Below are 20079 nucleotides of genomic sequence, written 5' to 3'. Positions count from 1 at the left end.
ACGTGATCATTAGTCTAGAGAAGTGGAGCAGAGGGAATTCCAGTAAGTGGCTCACAAGCAGAAGGAACGTATGAGAGGCAGGCATTAAAGAGACAAGACCAAGGTATTATTGAGAAATAACAATCGGTTATTTCACTTAATGACTTTGGAAAGCAAGGACAGGAAACAAATGAGATTTCAAAGCTTATTATCTGAAAGAATATACTTTCTGTATCTCTTTCACAATCCAGAAAGAATGAGCTGTTTTATACGATGAACATCCACTTACTCTTCTCCCGGACGTGCACACTGACCTATTTAAAAATGCAAATTGTTACGGAGTTCCCTTCGGGCAGTGACAGAAATCATTGTAGAAGGAGTAGGGTTAGCCCAGAAAGACAATATCATGTAATTGGGTTGTAGCTTGACCGGGAGAGCTTTCTCTGCAGTCCTCTGGAGATGGGAGCAATTGGGGCTTTAGCATTTGAATGACTCAACCCTCAAGGTTTACAAGTGAGATTGTGTATAATCCCCATTAGCACAATGCTGATGGTGACTCAGATATTGGAACTGCAGTGGGATCAAGGATGCAAGAAAAAGCCAGTACCAAGAGGGAAAAAAACTTGTAGGATTTCCTGCAACACGTCGCTAACTTGAAACACGGCAGGATTGATACATACCAAGTTGACCACTGGAAATTAAGGGAACTCAATCACTGCATATATATAGCAGTGTGAGGCTGTGCTGGAAAGCAGGACCAATTTCACCTTTGGGACAGCTGTTAATTCTTTGTGGGGAAGGTTACTTTGTAGAATCTATTTCTGTATAGAAGATCGGTACCAGGTTCCAGAGATGGTCTGTGTGGTAGAGACAATGTCCCAGCTATGCAAAGGAGCGTATGTTGAGTTCTCAAAGGAAGTTGTCTTTCGCTTAAATTTAACTGCTGAAAATTTGAAGAGATGAGGGCATAATATTTACTTTTGTATGTGAGCAAATCATACAAACAAGTGTATTCCCTTAGGATTCATTTAAATGGATGCACTCCAATGGAGGCCCTAAGAAGCACAATACTGTAGGAAAAAAATATGTTCTTTCCTGGCCTTTGCATGGCTGTCAGAATTTAGCTGTGTGTGTCATCAGCTTAAAGTAGTACTTGATAACTGAGAGTTGTTGTAGCTACTATGCATGGAGCACATCAATACTTGTAATGTATAAACCAATTTTTATTAATGTGCATTAGCTATTTGTAGATAATATCCATATGTCCTAGAGCTGCAGTCCCTTTGTGGGGGATGCTTTTAACAATGATTACTTGGCTTGGATTGCTTACCGAGGGCATTTTGCAAAGAAGTGACAACACAGAACTACACAATTTCTGTACTACATCAACCTTTTCATGAGCAGCTGTGCTTCCTGGACTGGACAGATCAGTTGTCTTGCAATTATTCACTTGGCTAATTCAAGGAAAGTTCATCACTTCTGCTGGCTGTAGAAGCCTTGAAAGGTATAGTTGGCCAGTGTGTATACAAGTGTGGGGATCCAGGGTAGGGGGGGATCAGTGTTGAGGAACCCCAAAGTGTTGTGTCATTATGCTGATGTCATGCTGTCCCCCACGTGGTTGTCCTTCTTACTTGTGCAGCCTTTGCAAAACGAAACAAATAGAATAAATGCTTTATCAGAATGCTGATGTTGTTCTTTCTGAGTTCATCAGGGTAGAAACTTACTGACAACCTAGGGTCAGATTCTCAGTTTCCTCTTCGTTTCCTTTGGAAAGGTTGCCTCTATGATGATAATGGTCATGTGGAGGCAGGTGCACACATGACAAGCGTTCCTACAGAAGTGCTCAGCTCCATAGCAGCACAGAACAGAAACACTAAACTTCTCCAAGATCAATTTCTAAAATGTTGAACAGATGAGTTATACCCCTTCATTCTCTTTGCATGCTGCTGTAGTTTAAGGGTAAGAAACAATGAATAATTTTTGAGGTGCCATACTGTTAGTGTATGATTTTATTTCTTGTTCGTGCCCTCGGGCCCTTAAAGGGCTCACTGTTGACCAGCTGACTGTTAATACCAAGGCAGCAAATGCAGATTTTATATTTACAAACAGAGCTCAGGCAAGGCAGTCTCACTTCTCTCAAGTTCAGCAGACCTTTGGGCACAAAATGTGCTCATGGATTTAGCCTCTTACACAACGAACAGCAACAAAGCTACCCCGTCAGCTGGAGAATATTTGAAGGGAAAGACAATGTGTTGAGTGAGTGCCTTTGCTGGTTGGTGTTTGAACAGCTCTAGGCTTTAATGCAAAAAGACAGGGAAGTACCATCACTCCGTACTATCAGAGGTGGGCTGGGAGTCTCTAATGTGTTCTCCTTCTTCCCTACCATTGCCATGTGCCTGCTGCATGTCTGTTACAATCAGCACATGAGGTCAGTAGCTGTCACGCTGCTTCTGAATGTGTATGTTTGAGAATGCAGAGCCCCTCCTAGCCTCACTCTGGGAATAAGTAGTGTTAGCCTTCTATTAAAGACTCTGAAAGAGATCAGGTGGAATGAATGAGAGAATAAGTGCTTGGTGGAAGATGCCTAAATAAAAATCAAAGCAATGGCAAATGCTGTATGGTAGAAGAGATCATTTTGTTTGGCATTTGTACTGTTCTTCCTCACACAGGATGGGACCTGAGCTGAGGCTTGCTGCAGTGATTTCGGATAAGCAGCAATGAGTGGTTTGAACTGCCATAGGCTGAGTGTGTGAATGCTCATAGCATAAACACCACTGCCTTGCTACCAACAGGTGGTTTTAGGGGAGATGACCTCACAAGAAGCAGTGTGCTGCTCTCCCTCCATCCAGCTTCGCTCTCTTTCCAGTGCAATATGTCTAAGATCTTGACATTTTATCTTCTTTCTGTTGTAGCTTTCCATCTTGTTCTAGTTGTACAACTACCCTCCACTTTATAAACTGGGCAGTGTCAGCCTGGTGATCTTTAATAACCTCCCTCAGAATTTTCTCATGATCACTGGTTCCTGAATGCAGTGCTGGCTGCTTGGATGAGAAGAGCTTGCTGTATAAGTACTACTGGTATCAAGTGTGCACGTTTAATTTATTTTCAGAAATTTCTATGAATGATGAACTGAGGGTCTAGTGTTTCCTGTACTGCTTCATATCTAGCATGTACATGTGCAAGAACTGGTTTAAAAGATTTCAGGGTTTTCTCTGTACTTATTAATAAACTTAATGGTACAGAAAGCGCTGTAATAGCTTACTTTCATCCTGAGGTTTTAAAGAGAAGGTTAAGTTGCTCTCTATTTTTCAGCTGGGTGAATTATAATGGAGACAGGTAATAGCCACATAAATAGGTTGGTATTATTAAAAATGTGTTGACATGGTGAGATGGTTTCACTGGAGGATTTTGTAAGTGTCCTTTTCAGACTGGGACACAGTAGCAAAGGCTGTGTGTGCTGTGCCTGTGCACATGCTCTGCCCACGTTCCAAGGGTGCATTGCTTTCTTTGCAGAATTCACAAAGAAAGTGTTCTTCGCTCACAGGCCTGAGGGGTTGATGTCCTTAGATGATGTCTGCAAAAGTAGAGTAGATCTGAAAACAAACTAGTGAAGATAGGCTGGTTGTGCTGCTCCTTTGTCCCTGTAATGCCTCCTCTAGCAAAGAGGTTAAAGCCTTTTCTGACTACATCGGAATCTCAAATTCAGATCCTTTTTCTGACGGATTTTTTTTGGCTGTTAATTGGACTCTTAGTCTTCACTGCTGAAGATGTGTTCTTTTATGTAAGTGGAATATCCACTGGGTGATATGCTGAGAGCCACATTTCTCAGGTGAGTTAAAGTACAGACATGGAGCTGCATTTACTGGGGCATTCTCAGCCTCCTTTGCAGACAGCATCCTGTCTGGGCCACCAGCTACTAAGAGCCTCTTTTGCTCTGAGGACAGTCGTCTGCCTGTGCAAACCCACAGTGTGCATTTCAGAAGGGGTATGTGTTGGGAATCATTAAGGTTGAAAAAGTCCACAGAGATCACCAGACCAACCACTGACTGGTCATCGCCATGTCCCAGTGTCTTCAACTAGTGCTAGAACAGTGCCAAGGTAGTGGTGAGCTGAGGCCTTGCAAGAAGCTGGCAGAGGCTTGGAGAGCGGTGTCTGTGGCTCCATCCCAATCACTGTGGGAGTGCTATGTTAACTGGGTGACAGCTCCTCTTCCAGCTGCTCTTGGGAGCTGAGCGCTGCTTCTCAGGCTAACTGCAGTCATCCAGCTCTGTGCTTTCTGTGTACAGTTTGTACAACAAAGGAGTGGTGTTTTTTTTATAGCTCAAATAAGATCAAGCGTAGATGATCTTGTAATGAAGTGATCTTTGTGCCTGATTGTATTAACTTCACAGGGAGACAAATGCACTCGAGTTGCGAAGAGCCCCCTGCAGCCATAATTAGATCAATAAAGAGGTTCATATTGATCTGTAGATCAGCAGGAGGAAGAAAAGGGTGTCATCCAAGTCGGCTCTCAAGACCAAAAGCTTTAGAAAGAAACTGGAATCCTTCCTCCACGGTAATGGTGCTTGGTAGCAGGCTTTTTCCTACTTGCAAATCCTTTTCAGTGCTGGTTTGTCACTGGGAAGCTGCAGGAAGGGGCAGTTGGAAAGTCTTGTGCCCTTACAAGTGCAAACAATGCAAAAACCCAAACTTTTTCTGTACTGCAGGTTTGGAGGAAAGGTAGAGAAAGTGTGGGAGGGTGAAAAGAAGGGTGACAAGACATGCAACAAGGCAGATTCTGAGTGACTCCAAAAATACCCTTGCTGTTCCTGGTAGCAGAATATGTGTCTGTGGGTTCAAAATGTGCCTGTATTGAGACTAGCATTCTCCTGTCATCTGTCACATTCCAGTCTTTAATAGCTCTCTAATCTAATGTTATTGAGCCTAATATAAGCTCATTTTTTTCTACCAAGTCATCTTCTCATGGGGATGGCATAGCAAATTCTCTCGCAAAATGCACTTCAAAAGTAAGAATGTCTTGCTGCCTTCCTGGTTAAATAAAGGATGCAACCATGACAGACAGTTGACGTTGGCAGAGAAATGTTGATTCCAGGCACACTTGTTTGTATTAACACCTTTAATTTTTGATCCCCTTTGCAGATAGTGTTCAATTTCTGCACAACTTGTTTTTAATAGGAAATATTTCTTATGGTGATCTCCCTGCACTTTGGTGGGCTAGTAGGAGCCTTTGGGCTCTTGATTTGAGGTTTGTAATGTGCAGTTAAGTGCTTTGCTTCAGGACGCGTAATTTCAAGAAGCAAAGGCAGCAGAACTGAAGGGAGTAGATTCTGGGCTTTGACAGTTCAGATCAAAATATTGAGGAGATGGATGGATTTTTTGAAGCCTTCAGATCAGTGCTGTGGATGGTTTTATTGGAAATACATAATTAGCCGAAGGAACTAAGGGGCCTGGGAGAAGTGAGGACATATAACCCAACTTTTAGTTCTCATGCTAGCAATCTGCAGCTCTACGCACTTTTCTTTGCATGTTTGAACATGGAAGAAGGCAGCTGACAGGTGCTAAAGCAGTTTGTTTTGCCTCAGGTATCTTGAGTAAGATAGAGCATTGGCATGGACTTACAGTGGCTAGTGCAAACTCTTGAAAGGGCAATTTTCCTCCTAGCAATTAATGGAGAAAGAGAAAGCATCTAATTTTTGTTCAGGCTGGGTTCATTGATTAGTTGTAAAGCATTGACTCAAATACTAAATGTTCATTCCTTTCAGTGCTTCCTTGTTAAGATTGCAGCCTGCTGATCGGTTCTGCAGTTTTTGGCATTTCTTGGGCAGCTATCCCTCTCTGTTCTGTGCTTTGATGAATGTCAGAAGGGATATCGTGGCTCAAAAGCCACCTTTGAATGAGCTATGGAAATGTGGTATGTTGCCATACCTATATAGGTTGGACAGATGTGGGAAAGGAATTTTTTTTTTTTTTTTTTTTTTTTGAGAGGAAGGTATTGAAAGGTGCACTGTGTACATGGGTAAGGGGAAAGCCTCTTCAAGTCAGAGTTGACTGAAAAAAGCATTATGTAACTTCCTCAAACTTGATAGTGTTTTTGTCTGAGTTCTTACCAGCTGAACTGAATGTCCATTTTGAGACGTGTATAAATACTTCTAAAATTCATCCGTGAATGCAGATCTCAGGCCAAGATTTAGACAGTAGGAGTCGTGATTTTTATTTTATTTTTGCTGCTTTACCTATCAATACAGTTTCATTGACTCGAGCTAAGAGATGCTTAGTTTGTATATTCTGCTGGATAAAATCAGTCTATCCAAACATCCAGATACTTGCATTACCCTGTGACAAAAATAAGATACTGCAGTAGCTGATTAGCCAACTTGTAAACTGCACAATATCAGGCAACAGCTGTTTTTCTTTTTTCCCCCAAAGATAGATCCTCCTTCCTTTCGCTGCTTATAAATGTACAAATGAGAGTGTCTCCTGACATTGAGAACCAAGATTGCAATTAACAAGTGTCTAATGTGCTAGCCTAATTAGTGGGTTTTTTTACAATCCATGATAATAATACTGTGGAAGGTCTTCACTGCCCTATAAAATAGGAGTTAGAAAGAGATACGTGTTTTTGGTTGCACTTTACTACGTGCCTGTTTGGGAAAGAATAGGATAGAAGCATGGTAGAGAATTGCTAATTCAATGTGACACTTGTTTTGCAGTGTGTGGGGTTACACCAGGAACTTCTGTAGCACGTGGTCTGTGCAGTGGAGAAAAAAAAATAACATTGGGGCTTATCTTCAAACAATTCTGTGGTTCTGTGGAGTTGGACCAGGTGACCTTTAAGGGTCCCTTCCAATTCAAACGATTATGATTCTATGATCTTGAATCTCCATGTTCCCTTGCAATGACAAAAAATGGCAGGGAGCTTGGATCAATGGTTTGTCTTACAGTGTCATGTAAGATTTTAATGTTTTCTTAAGTTGTTGTTCTAAATTGACTTTTTTTTTTTTTTTGGAGGGAGGGAGATATGTATTTAACATTAGAAGTGAAATGGGCGTAACTTTGAAACTCAGACAAAAATATTATGCCCTTAAAGAATAGCTTCTCAAGTCCCTTCTTGAAATGTGTTCTTCTGTTGGCAACAGGCGAGGGATTTCTGGATAGTAACATGAGTTAAATATGTGGTCATTGGAAAGGTTAGAAAGCAAAAATATGTGGGAACAGTCACCCCTTTCTACTTCCCCATCCTTGGTTTGGGTTGTTGGTTTTTTTTGTTTGGTTGGTTTGGTTTGGTTTTTTTTTAGTGGTCTTCAACTGAGTCTCAGGTAGAGTCAGAAAAACCCAAATTGTAGGTTGAATGATGGATTCACTCTGCAGTGGATGCACACGTCCGTACGTATCTGTCATCAAATGATCTGCAGAGACATGCCTTCTTATCTGCTTCCTAAAAATGGACTGGCAGAACATGAGCTCCTCTTGCCCTTTGGGCTCTGAGAGCCCAGTGCTTGTATGACTCTAACCTAAAGGGCTTTTTTGAGGTGCACAGGGCACATCCACATGCTTCTGTACTGCATGATGTAGTCATTCTTTGAGGCAGCTGGACTCACCTGAGCAGTAAGAGCTCCTTCTCTATTTGAGTTACTCTTGAAAATTTTAATTCCTGGAACATCTGCTCTGTCCTAATTTCTCTTCCATTCTTCTCCTGGGAAATCTAGGTAATGTATGTGGCATCTGTCTCTCACACTCCTTTGTTTATATGGAGACAAAGAGTCCATTTTATCTGGTAGAAAGTGCCTTCCTACTGCCACCCTTTCATATCTGTTTCTTTCCTGGACTAGTTTTGTATTCCCCTGTAACTGGAACATTGGTCTGTTGTTTATTTAACTTGCATGTTAGAAGTTTCTTTCCTTAGCAAACCCTTTTTCAGTTATCTGAGAAAAAGCTTCTGTCATTTAAAATAGGTGTACCGTAGATAAACCCTTTTTGGTGTCCTCTGCATAGTTACCCATTTACCCTTTTACACTGAGTGTTTGTGGTTCTTTTTTTCAATTGCTGAAACAAATAGCCAACAATAACACACAAAGCAGACGTGCCATAATATACTTATCCCTGTCTCCAACATGATTATATAAACATGTCTGCTGAGCTCAATATCTCTAAACTCACACTTTCCTGTCCCATTCCAGGATGGGAAGTTGCAGCCACCTTCACATTCAGCTGAGGGTGCTGCTGCAAAGAGGATTCTCCTTGTGTCCTCAGGAACGAGGCAGTATTTAGTAAGAACAGCTGTCATGCGTCAATGTGCTCATGCCTGCAAATGACTGGCAGGCAGTGGGATTGTTGTATTATGGTCGTATTAGCTAATCACCACTGATAATTGTTATTAATAGTTGTCTTGGATCTGTGGTATGAAGAAGCTTTAGTTCTTCAGTTGTGACTGTTTGAGGTGATATGTGAGAGCTGCTTGACAATGCATAAGTAGGATAAAAATGGAAGGAGATATAAAATACTTTTTTATTTTCTCCCATCTCTCTGGAAAAGCAGCACCTTATAGTGCAAAGTCTCCACGCTACATGTTTTAACTCTACTGGCTCTGAAGGTGGTCTGTTGTCCTCTAGCACTGTTTGCTGCAAAAGAAAGTGGTCTTTCATGGCGTTGCCTCAAAATACCATTGTGTTCCAGCTGGGCTTATATTGCAAGACTGATGTCCAGTGTAGAGAAAGAGTGAAAAGCGCTATTTCCTCCCCTCTCTGCTGGTCATGGCCAGTTTTCTCTACAATTGGTAGACAACATTTTTTGCTCTTTGACTAGCAGCTTCTTCTTTTCCTTGTGAGCTGCCTTTGCTCCTGGTCCCCACAGCTGTGTCTGGTTCCTCAGGTTCCAGCTCAGTGCTGAATCTCTCCTAGGCCTTTTCAAATGGTGGTATTGATTTGCCACCAGTTTTTGGGTAACTGCTGATGCTTTTTGGATTCTTTGGATGATGAAGAGGGAAAGCATTGGAAGAGTTCTGCTCTCCACTGTGTTTCATAAAATCATTTGAGTTGGAAGGAGCCCTTAAAGGCCATCTGGTCCAACTCTCTGCACCTACAGCTCAGTCAGGTTGCTCAGAGCCCCTCCAGTCTGACCTTGAGTGAGGGTCAGTGTGTGCCAGTGCCTCGGGCAGTGTGTGCCAGTGCCTCACCACCTTTATCATAAAACACTTCCTTATATCCAATCTGAATCTCCCTCCTACAATTTGAAGTCATTTCCTCTTGTCCTGTCACAACGGACTCTGTCCTCTTCTTTTTAACAGCTCCCCTTTAGATACAGAAAGGCCTCATCTCAGGTCTCCTCAGAACCTTCTCTTCTCTAAGCTGAACAGCGCCAGCTGTCAGCCTGTCCTTGGAATGGAACACCTTCCCTACTTGGATCATTTCTGTGGCCCTACTCTAGACATACTCCATCCATCTCTCCTGTACTGAGGACTCTACATCTGCACACAGTATTCCAGGTGAGGTTTCACAGCGCAGAGCAGAGGTGCACTGTCACCTCCCTGACCTGCTGGCCATGGTGCTTTTGATGCAGCCCATGATACATTTGGCTTGCTGGGCTATGAAGGTGCAATGCTGGCTTATGTCCAACTTCCCCATCCACCGGTACCCCTAGTCCAAAGTACTTATCTGTCAGATCTTGTGTCAATTGGTCTAAGGAAACAGGCATGCAAGAGCAAAAACTTGAACCCATTCACCATAGCTTGGAGAGTCTGGACAAACCCAGAAAGGGCCAATGTCTTCTTACCCCCTGAGAAGTTCATATGTATTAGTAAGACTCTTTTAGCAGTCTTGGGAGGAGAGAAAAGCAGTTAAGGAGGAGTTTAAACAAGAAGTTAAAATTGCTATGCTACAGCTCTCAGTATTACATCAATACATTGGCACTAAGGATACTTCAGACTCCATAATCTGCTTTGCTGCCTCTGAGAGCTGTTCAAAGTGCTCCCTTCTGCCAGTTCAGTCAGTGACATTGTTAGATTTATTGAGGACTTTGGCAATTAATTACTTTCAGACCTGAGAAGGCCTCATAGTTGTCCATCAGACTTTAATTAATCAAAGCAGCAGATGGGTAGTATCAACCTCAAATGCTGGTGTAATTAACTCATTCATTATCGCGTTCTCTTGCTCTGTGATGGTTTATAAAGGACATCTTTAATCTAGCTGCCATAATGTTTTCCCCTTAGCAGGAGTTAAATAATTTTCATCAGTCTTTACCATAATTATCCTGTATCTAGGATACCAATAGGGAATATGCTAATTTTTTGCAGTAAATATGTGGGTCCTTCCTTGGCTTCAGACAGGTGAGTGGAGTTTGACCTTAAAGATAAATAGGGCTGCTGGAAGCTGAGTTTGCTTGGTACTCGCCCAGCTCATCTAGGGCCTCCAGAAATGCCCATTTCATTGAGCTGCCTGCTGGCTCTTTGCACTGTGTCAGAATAGAAACGTGATCAGTTATCACATTTTTTCACAGACTAGTCTTATCTTGGGGAAATAAAAAGAAGAAGGACATTCTTAGTCCTTCAGAACTGCATGTGCAAATTGCTGCAGGAGGGTTTTGCTTGCAGCTAATTGAGTCTTTGCTGGGGAATAACCCTACTTTGGGTAGAGTTTCTTGCATCTTTCTGCATGTGCTGTGCCAGAGTAGTTTGAGACATGTCCTTTGCCGTGAATCATGATAAACAGTAAAGATTCATAAATATCTTGATATCATCATGAGATAAAGGCATTTGTTTCCCATCAGGCTAAGTTACGCAGGCTCTGCCCATACCAGGGAAGAGTCCCAGAGATGTTTTGTTGAGTTGTTAACATAGTTTTTGATATATTTTTGGCCCAAAGAGTACCCAGCATGGTTCAAGAGCAAATGCAGACCAGATGGAATAGGCAGTTGCTCTGTGGTGCCCTTTGGCCTCTATTGCCCTACAAAATAGGAATTTAGGCTTGTGTGAGGTTGTACCTCTTAGTATTAGCACCAGAAGAAGGTCCTGAGCATGATAGGATAGGTGTTTCTATAGATATTTGCTACACATCATGTAATGATGAATTTGAAGAAGTAGAAGAAGAACAAAGAATTCCAATCTCATTGTCTCTGAAATATTTCCCATACTCCTAAACCTCCACATGTCTGTGAGAGGATTTATGATGGCTTCCCAATGACAGCTGCTTCAGGAACTTTTTCCAGGTATTTCCAAGATTTCCTGAAAGATATGAGAAAGCTTTGGCCTTCTGAGGAAAACCTTTTGTCCTGGATGCTCTTCCTCGGAGGAATGGTCCCAGTCTTATCCCAGCTGCAGCCCCTTTACATGAGGATGGAGCAGCCCCTCAGTGATGCTATCCATCCAAGATGTAGAATCACTGCTTCTCCCCAGTGCTGATATCATTCTGAATAACAAGAATGTTCATCACTAATGTGGTGTGAGGAAACCAAAGTGAATAATTTACATTTCTGCTGCTTGATGATTCTCCCACTCCCTTGTTTTCAAAACCATTTAGTGGGAACAGAAAGACTGAAAATTTAGACAAAAATCCTCAGCCAAACCAATGCTGCAGCTTTATTAATCAAAAGGTTTTGGAAAAGAACAGCTTGGCTTTTCTTAATTAAGATTCTCTCCCCCTGGCAGATTAATTACCCAGAATTCAGTGCAGAATTGGATCCATGGATGGTATTGATCCAGTCAGGCTGCTAGTTTGTGTTTGCAGGGATCTGACTGTGATCTCCTTCTGTGGGAATGTGGGGAGGGAGGGAGCTGACTGCTAGTTATTAATAGAATTTGGAACAGTTTTTTCCCCTAGCTGATTAAATCAAAATGCTAGACAGTTGCATAATCTTATGTATCTCAGCAGCAGCAGCAAATTCCACTACAAGCCCAGAGAAAAGTGTGGAAGAAGTGTGGAGACAGATGCCAAAGGCAACAGTAGATTTTTATTTTGTGGAGAGGTAAAGCAATGGGATTTTTATTTTACACATACTTACAAATACTGTGCCGAGAGAAGTACTGTGAACATTTTAAATGCCCACTGGGCTGTAATTTGAGCCTAAGATGATAAGTTCAAGCCTAGGAAAAGGAACAGGACTGCTGGTCCCCTTAGATGTGCCCGTATGAAGTGTAGGGGTGGTGCCAGCACAGGTGTCAGTGCTTATGAGCTCAGGCCCTGTGGCCCACTTGCAGGTGGGGATGGGATGATAATTGGAGCTAGGGACACCTGCTCTGCAGAAGAACAGAAAATCTTTGGCTTTTCAGAATGGGAGGCTGAGGCTGAAGATCAAGTGGTGGGAGAGGAGGCCTGCTGTGTGGGTAGGTGAGAGTGGTGAGCCAAGAGCTATCATCTGGATGTGGGACTGTCCCTCTTCAAGGCCTTTCTCCCTGTTTAGAGGGCCCTTGTTACCAGGTCAGTGTCTCTAATTGTTGTTTGTTGTGTTAGAGTGTGGGCAATTTCCTATCACACATCCACTGCTCTGGAATATACAGTGGGTGTAGATAGCTTTGGCTTGTTGAACCCCTGCTCTCTTTCAGCCTTCCAAGTGCTTTTAAAGCCTCATTCTATCCCCAGATGCTTCTTGCTTGCTTTGACAAGCAGGCAAATACCTTAGTTAAACAATTCCAGGGATCTTTTTATTCCAGGGGCTCTCTTGGAAAAAGGCTTCATGGGAGCCCAGTTGCTGACTGTGGTGGCTGCTCTTGCCCTATTCTGCCTGACAGCTCAGCCATCTCTCCTCTCTTTTGTTAAGATTTTTTTTCTTCTACTGCAGCCTTCAAACAAGCAAACAAACAATTCCCAAAAGCTCCAAAAGATGCTTCTGACACAAGATGCACTGTAATGATGAGAGCTCTCTGCAGTATCACGAGTCACAGACTGTGACAGCCACAGAACTGTTCAGAGAACGGCTTCTTGCCAGATTTCATTCACAGCATTGCAGAGTTTGCTGTTTGAAAAATGCTGCTTCTCCACTTTTTGTTTAGAAATCCAGGCCTAAGTTTCTAGGAGGCAGCAGTAATTTGAGGACCCTCACTTTTGCCAAGAGTTTAATTTATTTTTTATTTTTTAGGACAAGTTGAACAGCATCTTTTTGGGATCCTGCTTTATAAAGAATCCCTGAAATCAAACATCTTTTTTGCAAATTCAGAACAAAAGTTGAGAGTAGGAGGCTGGCTGCAAGCAATATTTCACAAGCTGTAGGCCATTAGCACAGTTAATTGCAGGGTTACAGTGTTACGTGGCTGTAGTCTGCAGATGGAAGGAGAACCTCACAAATCCTTTAGCCTTCCTTCTCCCCTTTTCAATAAGATGATTGAAGGAATCTGTGTTTTGGAGATTGCATCTTGAGTTCAGCATGACTTACTTCCTGTGATTAACAGCTGAACTGATTTCCTAAGATTAATAAAGTCAAGGAAAGGACACCCGGTTTGACTGCTGGTTCCTCCTTTCAGAAGAGGTGGGTTCTTTCTTCCTAACTTTAGGGATGGGCATCAGTTTAAAATTGAAACACTGGAGGCCAGTCAAGCATCTCAAATCATACTAGACAACTGTGTAGGCAGCTTGGTGCTGAATACAATTGGGATAATTCCTTGGAGGTACCTATTTTTCTCTGAAGATTGCTAAGGCAGCTTAGAATTTGACAAGTGCCTTTTATACGTGTACAGTTTGGTGAGATGTAGCTGTAGATGCTCAGGTTAAATATCTCAATAAGTAGGCTGAAATATGTGCATATGACCCAAGTATTGCTCATCTCATGAGGGCGTTTACTGGAGTTTGAGGACAGATGTAGCTTCCAGGGTCACTCTAAATGCTGTGGGCTGAAACAACTCCAGATCAGATTTCTTTCATGGCTGTATGGGAAAGTGGGAATCTGGTGATTTCATCTCCCTCTGCTTTGCGTATAGTCTTGAAAATGAGACGTTGTGCTTGGACCTGAGACTGACTAGACTTTGTAGGGTACCTGCTTTAGCAGAGGGGTTGGACTTAATGATCTCTTGAGATCCATTATAAACCCTGAGATTCTGTGAAGGCTTCCATGATACAATGAAGTCCATGGCATTCACAAAGTAGAATAGGCTCAGGGAATTGGAGGAGAAGAAGGAAAAGAAGTGAAGAAGAAAGAAGAGAGTTTATATATGCCTGTTGTTATTTAGTGCACTGAATAACCAGGATATTGTTTGTATCAAATATCATTTTTTCTCACTCTCAGCCAAATTCAAAATGAGAGGAAGGGGAATACATTAATTATTGTCTGTAAGACATACAGCTCAGTGACTGTGCCTTGCACAGAAGCATGGGGCTGTTTCTGGGGAGGCTCGTGCTTGGTTATAGATATATGTAAGTAACCAATCTTGGTAATGAACACAGTGTTTCAGCTAATCAATCATGAGAGCTGTAAGACCAGAAGATGTGAGTGCTGAGGACCTGGGAGCACAATGTGTCTCTGAGGGCACGTGCTCGACTCTATGCAGCACTGCAGTCTGAGGAGGAATCCTGCTGGTTTCATCCAACTTTGTTTCAGGCCCTTAGGCAATCTCTTTCAAAATTAATAAACCACTTCCCCAGTAGATCTATATTACAGTGAGAAATGTATCACTGAAGTTGCAGACAATTGTTTGCCATCCTCTTCAGGGGCTGTTGTCCTCTGGACATCGAGCAGAAGGCTGTTGTATCACTTCTGGATGGGAGACTTGAAATTCTCAGACTAGATTATTTTCCTTTTAAGATTCAAGTAAATATTGTAGAATCATAGAATGGGTTGGAAGGGGACCTCAAAGATCATCCAGTTTCAAGCCCCTGCAATGGGCTGGTTGGCACCCATTTGATCAGGCTGCCCAGGGCCCCATCCAACCTGGCCTTGAGCAACCATAGCTTCTCTGGGCAGCCTGTGCCAGTGCCTCACTGCTGCTTGCAAATATATCCCCCTTGCAGATATACCTTTGTTCATTGTAGATTAGATTTTGAAATATTCACCCACATCTAGGCTAACATAGTTTCACATTCCCTGTGGTTAAAGCCTCTTCCTGCTACCACCTTACCTGAAGTTCTTTTTACTCTCAAGTCTGTGATTTTTTTTCCTTTTTTTTTGGTGCAATTCTGCTGTGAATTTTGCAGTTTGAGCTCAGATCTCAATGTTTTGGCAACACTCTTGCCTGTGTGTGAGAGAATCCAGGCTGCAGAATCATTCAAACCTCCTTGTTTTACAGACAACCTTCTATCTCTTTAGAGCAAATTGGCATTTCAGTATTCCAGTTCTTCTGAGTTGGCAAAGACCAGTGTGTTACAGCTGCTACAATTCGGCATATTCCTGGCTGGCTGGTGTAGGAAATTTTGGTCTGAGCAGATGCAGGCCATGTTATGGTTTTTAGCACTGTAGCTGTGTGCACAGCATAAAGCAAAGCAGGCTGCTATATGTGAAATATTCCATTTTGGTTCTGGACTTACAGACAGGTTGGCTGGACAGGACTTGGTGAAGCTGTCTGCTGATACTCCACGGTTCCTTCCTCCTTTCCTCAAGGATTCTCTAGAGCCTGCCATGCCCTATTTTCTCCAAACTATCAGTGTTATTGCTCAGTACTCAGTAGATGCCACTAGCCATATCACACCATACTTCTCCCTTCTCTCAGCCCTGTCCTTGCTCCCATTGTCAAGTTCCTTCTCCTTGTCTTTTCTGTCCTCCATATGTTGCTATTTTTTGATTTGCACAGCTGTTTCTCTCCAATCAGATCCTTATATTTTCCATTTCTTTTTCTCCTTTTGTTCCTTTTTCTCTCTGTCTCTCTGTGTTTTATCACAGACTTACTGGAATTAGACCTCGGAACAGATAGGGGAAGGATGAGGTATAAAGTCCGTCAGCCTCCACAGGAGGATCGCTGCATGTCCAATCATGGGGAAAGTTCACTGACCCTTCAGCAGAAGAGTTTTCAATGCTCCTTGTGCCCATGTCTTTTGTGAGCCCTGTGTGTGACCAAGAAAGAATTGCCTATGCTTTCCTCCTGCCATGGGGAATGTGCAGCTAGTGGCAATGGACTTCAGGACGCACTGTGTAGAAGTGATGTTTTAGACAGTTAGTAGGTACTGCCAAAACAAGGAAAGACATTCAGAACAAGAAAAGTACATCTTGCTGTCATGTATCCAGTATTCTGTTGAGGAGCTGCAGCACTAGCCTAGCTCTTTACCAGTCCCTTCCTGCTATGATGTTGATGGTTGCTTCATATCTTGGGTTGGAAGAGACCTTAAAGATCATCCAGTTCCAATCTCCTGCAATGGACTGGTTGCCACCCACCAGATTAGGCTGCCTGGGGCCCCATCCAACCTGCCTTGAACGTCTCTGGGCATGAGGAATCCACAGCTTCTCAGCACAGCCTGTGCTGGTCCTTCCTTCATCCTCACTTTCTCAGTATATATTTGCTCTGAGCCCTCCCTGTGTCTTGAAGCCCTCGTAGCAATTTGTATATAATAGAGCCACGTACCATGACAGCAAAGGGGGTGCTCCAAAAATAGCAGCATGTTTTTCAGCGCTGCACGTACTTACCATGGTTGAGCTTCTCCCTGGCACATAGGGTAGGCACTATGCATGAACCTTCTAGCAATGTTTGGTAAACAACATTTGCTGTTTAGTGACGTAAATGAATGTGGAGTCAAAGTGCAAAGGCATTGTACTGTGGTGCTAAGCCACAGTTTTTTTTCCACATTCTTTACGTGAAGCCTTGACCGCTGATGTGTAGGCAGGAGATGAAAGCTTATGTATGCACCCTGTGCAGATTGTGACCAGAAAGAAAGACATTTTATTGACCAGGAATGGCAGTAAACAAACAAGGAGGAGGTAAATTCCACAGTGCAATACAGATTAACAGAGAAGGAGAGGAAAAGATTAACAAGAGCCTTTCATTTGCTTTTTTTTCCCTCTTTTTATTATGGATATTTTCATTAGAAAACAACCTTAAACACCCAGGAATCGTTTTCTAATAAACATAAGCTCATGAAGAGCACTTGGAAGTTTCCATTCTGGGTTCAGGAGAATGACGGGACAGTAACACAGTTGACATGGTCATTCCTCTTAGTCAACCCCTCCCTTGTGGCTGATTTTCTTACATTGCAACTTTTTCTTTCCCCCGTGCTTCCTGCTCTGAACAAAACCAACGCCCCCCCCTCCCCTACCCCACAGACATCTCTGTAGAAAGTCTCCAAGAGTGCATTTTTGCATGGACATACCATCAACTCATCCCTCAGTGGACGCAGATTGGTTCCAGGCCCACTTCAGGACCCTTCCAAGACCTTGGAGACTCATGCAGAAGCTGTTCTCTCTCCTGGTCAGACCCTGTAGTAATGAAGGATCAGTCCATAGTCCTTGGAAGTGATTTCAAAGGGGGGCTCATGTGAGGAGGTGTGGAATTCGCCTGCTGGGGACCAAGCCTATTGGGGATGTAGATTAAGGGACGCGTTATAGCCATCCCCACTGGTTACCTCTCTTCTTACTCTCAGCCTCACTGGGGCAGAAGTCCTGAAGGGGCTGATGCATAGCTATGGGCTGGTTGTGCTTCTGCTATGAGGAAGATTTTCTCCCCAAGCTGGGCCTGCTTTGCCTACAGAAGGTTTGTTTAAAATGGAGAGCTGATGTGTACAAGCTAAAAATGCTAGGGAAAAGGCAGTTTTGTTTTGCTGCCATATGAACCTGATAAAGATTTTTTCTCCCCTCTATCTGGGCAAACCTTACCCAGTTTCACCACCTTCTAAAATACAAGTACTTTGCCTTCACTGTGTGTTGGGCTCAGGTACATCATCCACTCTAGTTACCCTGAGGCTAAGATATGAAAGATTCCCAGTGCCATTATCCCATGGCTCTGCAGCAGTGAAGGAAATGCTTGAAAGTGTTTGCTCTTCTGAATTAAGAAGTTAGACTGTGAATAAGGATTCTGCTGGCCACACAAGTCCAGAGGGATGTGGAGAAAGGTTTGTGTGCATCTCAGAAGGAGGAGAAGGGCTGCCCACACTTCCATCTCAGAAAGATGCCGTGCCTCTTTGTAGCAAGGAATCACCCCTTTCCAAGCAAAAGCAAAGAGATTAGGGAATAATGTGTGAAAGAGAAGAGGAACGTAGGTATTGAGATCAACTGTTTAGAGAACGTAGATTTTTTTTTTTTTTATCTGTAGTTGTGTTAGAAGATAGGATGGACTAGGTAGAAATCTGTCTGTCCTTCTTGGAAAGAGGACTAAACTGAAACTTTGTAACATGCAGTGCAAAAATTTCTAGAGGAATGTGGCTGCCTGGATGTTAAAGGAAAGCTGCGTTGAAAGGAAGATGATGACAGAGCTACTCTGCTCATCGATTCTGAACTATGAAAGGATGGTAAGAGTCACTAGTGGGGTACGCAGGGCAGCTGCAATTCTTGTGGTTACTGATTTCAAAGCTGCTACAAACTGATAGATGCTCTTGCTGCCCCATAGAGACTTGTTAATAGCAGCCTTCTCCTTGTTGGGAAAAGCATTCTTCTTGACCACTTGCTAATGGTGGCATTGGTAATTGCACAAATGCTTGAACTTCATCTCATATTTGAGCCTGCAGTCACCAGCTCACATGGTGTGGATGTGACGTGGTAGCAAACAGGATGTCATCTTGCCTTAGGGAAGTGCAAGAGGCTGGCTATCTCAAACAGAGGTAATCTGTGATTCTCTGTGGAAGGCTGCAATCTAGGAAGGCTCCTTCTTGATGATGAGCAGACCCAATCACCTAGACTTTCATTTAGCAAGCAAGAAATTAATTGTAGCTACTTGTGTGTGTTAAAGCCATATCTTTATGCATAATGCTAAGAAGCTCTTTTCTGTTATTTGTTTAAGTCTTGGGTGTTTTTTGCTTTTTGTTGTTTTTTTGTTTTTTTTTTTTTTAAACCCAGGATGCTTGGGGAAAAAAAAAGATAATAATAGGAATTAAAAAGGCAAGGAAGAATTTGGCTTGGAAAATTGCACCTGTCCTTTTTTGGATATCCATCTCTTGTCAAACGTTTTCTGATGGTAGGTCCTTGTGCTTTTGCATCATTGTGCTTGTTTGAGTATGGCTCAGATAAGTTTGAGGATACTTCAGTCTGTTTCCCATTGCTGGAGCTAAGTGTCTGTTTTCCACATACTTCTGCGTTAATTAAATGCTATACGTAATGAGTATGAACCAGAGAGGCAGGCCAAAGATCTCATAAAAGCATTTCACTCTTCTGTCTTCTCTTTGCCTGAAGTCAAATCATATGTAGTACTTTCCATGCAGTAACTCCCTAGCTCCTGTCAAGACTTATTCAATGCCGTTATGCATTCTTTCAGGTTTGTTTGTTTTCCTCTCTTTTCTTTTTTTTTTCCTTTTTTTTTTTTTCTTTTTTGCAGGAAAACATTTATAAATATATATGTATATATTTACATATATTTAATCTTGCGATTCCAAATCTGGAAGAGAAAACATCATTCTTTCATCAAAGGAGAAATTCACCCACTGACCTGGAGGTAATTTGAATAATGAACTAAGCTATTTTGATGTTTGTGTCAACAGCACAGAAGTGTCAGATTCAGTTCTCCTTACATCCAAAAGGATAGATTTGAGATCAAAGTGCCTTCAGTAACGTCAGCGTGTCAGACTCATGTTATTGAGGGAAATCTTCCTTGAGCTATCAGATCTGCTGTCATATGAAAGCCAATTGATATCTTCATTATATCCCCATCCATGTGGAAAGGGAGGTGAACGTCAATGCAATGAGTTCCTTCACTTGTTTTTTCTCTTGGGATTTAAATATGTCATTATCTGTCAATGAAATGAATTTGCCTATCTGAATACATGAAGGATAGCAAGTAGCAAGACTGAAAGTGGACAGTGAGGAATTCTGTGCCGGTGTCTGCTCAGGAAATCTGCAGTGTTGGAGGTTAGGGGTGGCAAAGAGGATGAGGAATCTGTTAGCACAAGAATGAGGAGGAGGAGGAGGTTAGGATATCCTAAGGCAATTGCACTGCTGACTCGCATCAATTACTGCAGCAATTTTGCCTCTAAGTCCTTGATTGACAGCAAGGGGAAGTAGTAAGTCTTCTTGCTTGAAGTCTCACAAAGAGATGTGCAGAGTCCTGGTAGATTA

The sequence above is a fragment of the Meleagris gallopavo genome, chromosome 7 (genome assembly GCF_905368555.1).
Source record: "Meleagris gallopavo chromosome 7, MGAL_WU_HG_1.1, whole genome shotgun sequence".
Classification (NCBI taxonomy): Eukaryota; Metazoa; Chordata; class Aves; order Galliformes; family Phasianidae; genus Meleagris; species Meleagris gallopavo.
This window is presented reverse-complemented; position numbering follows the sequence as displayed.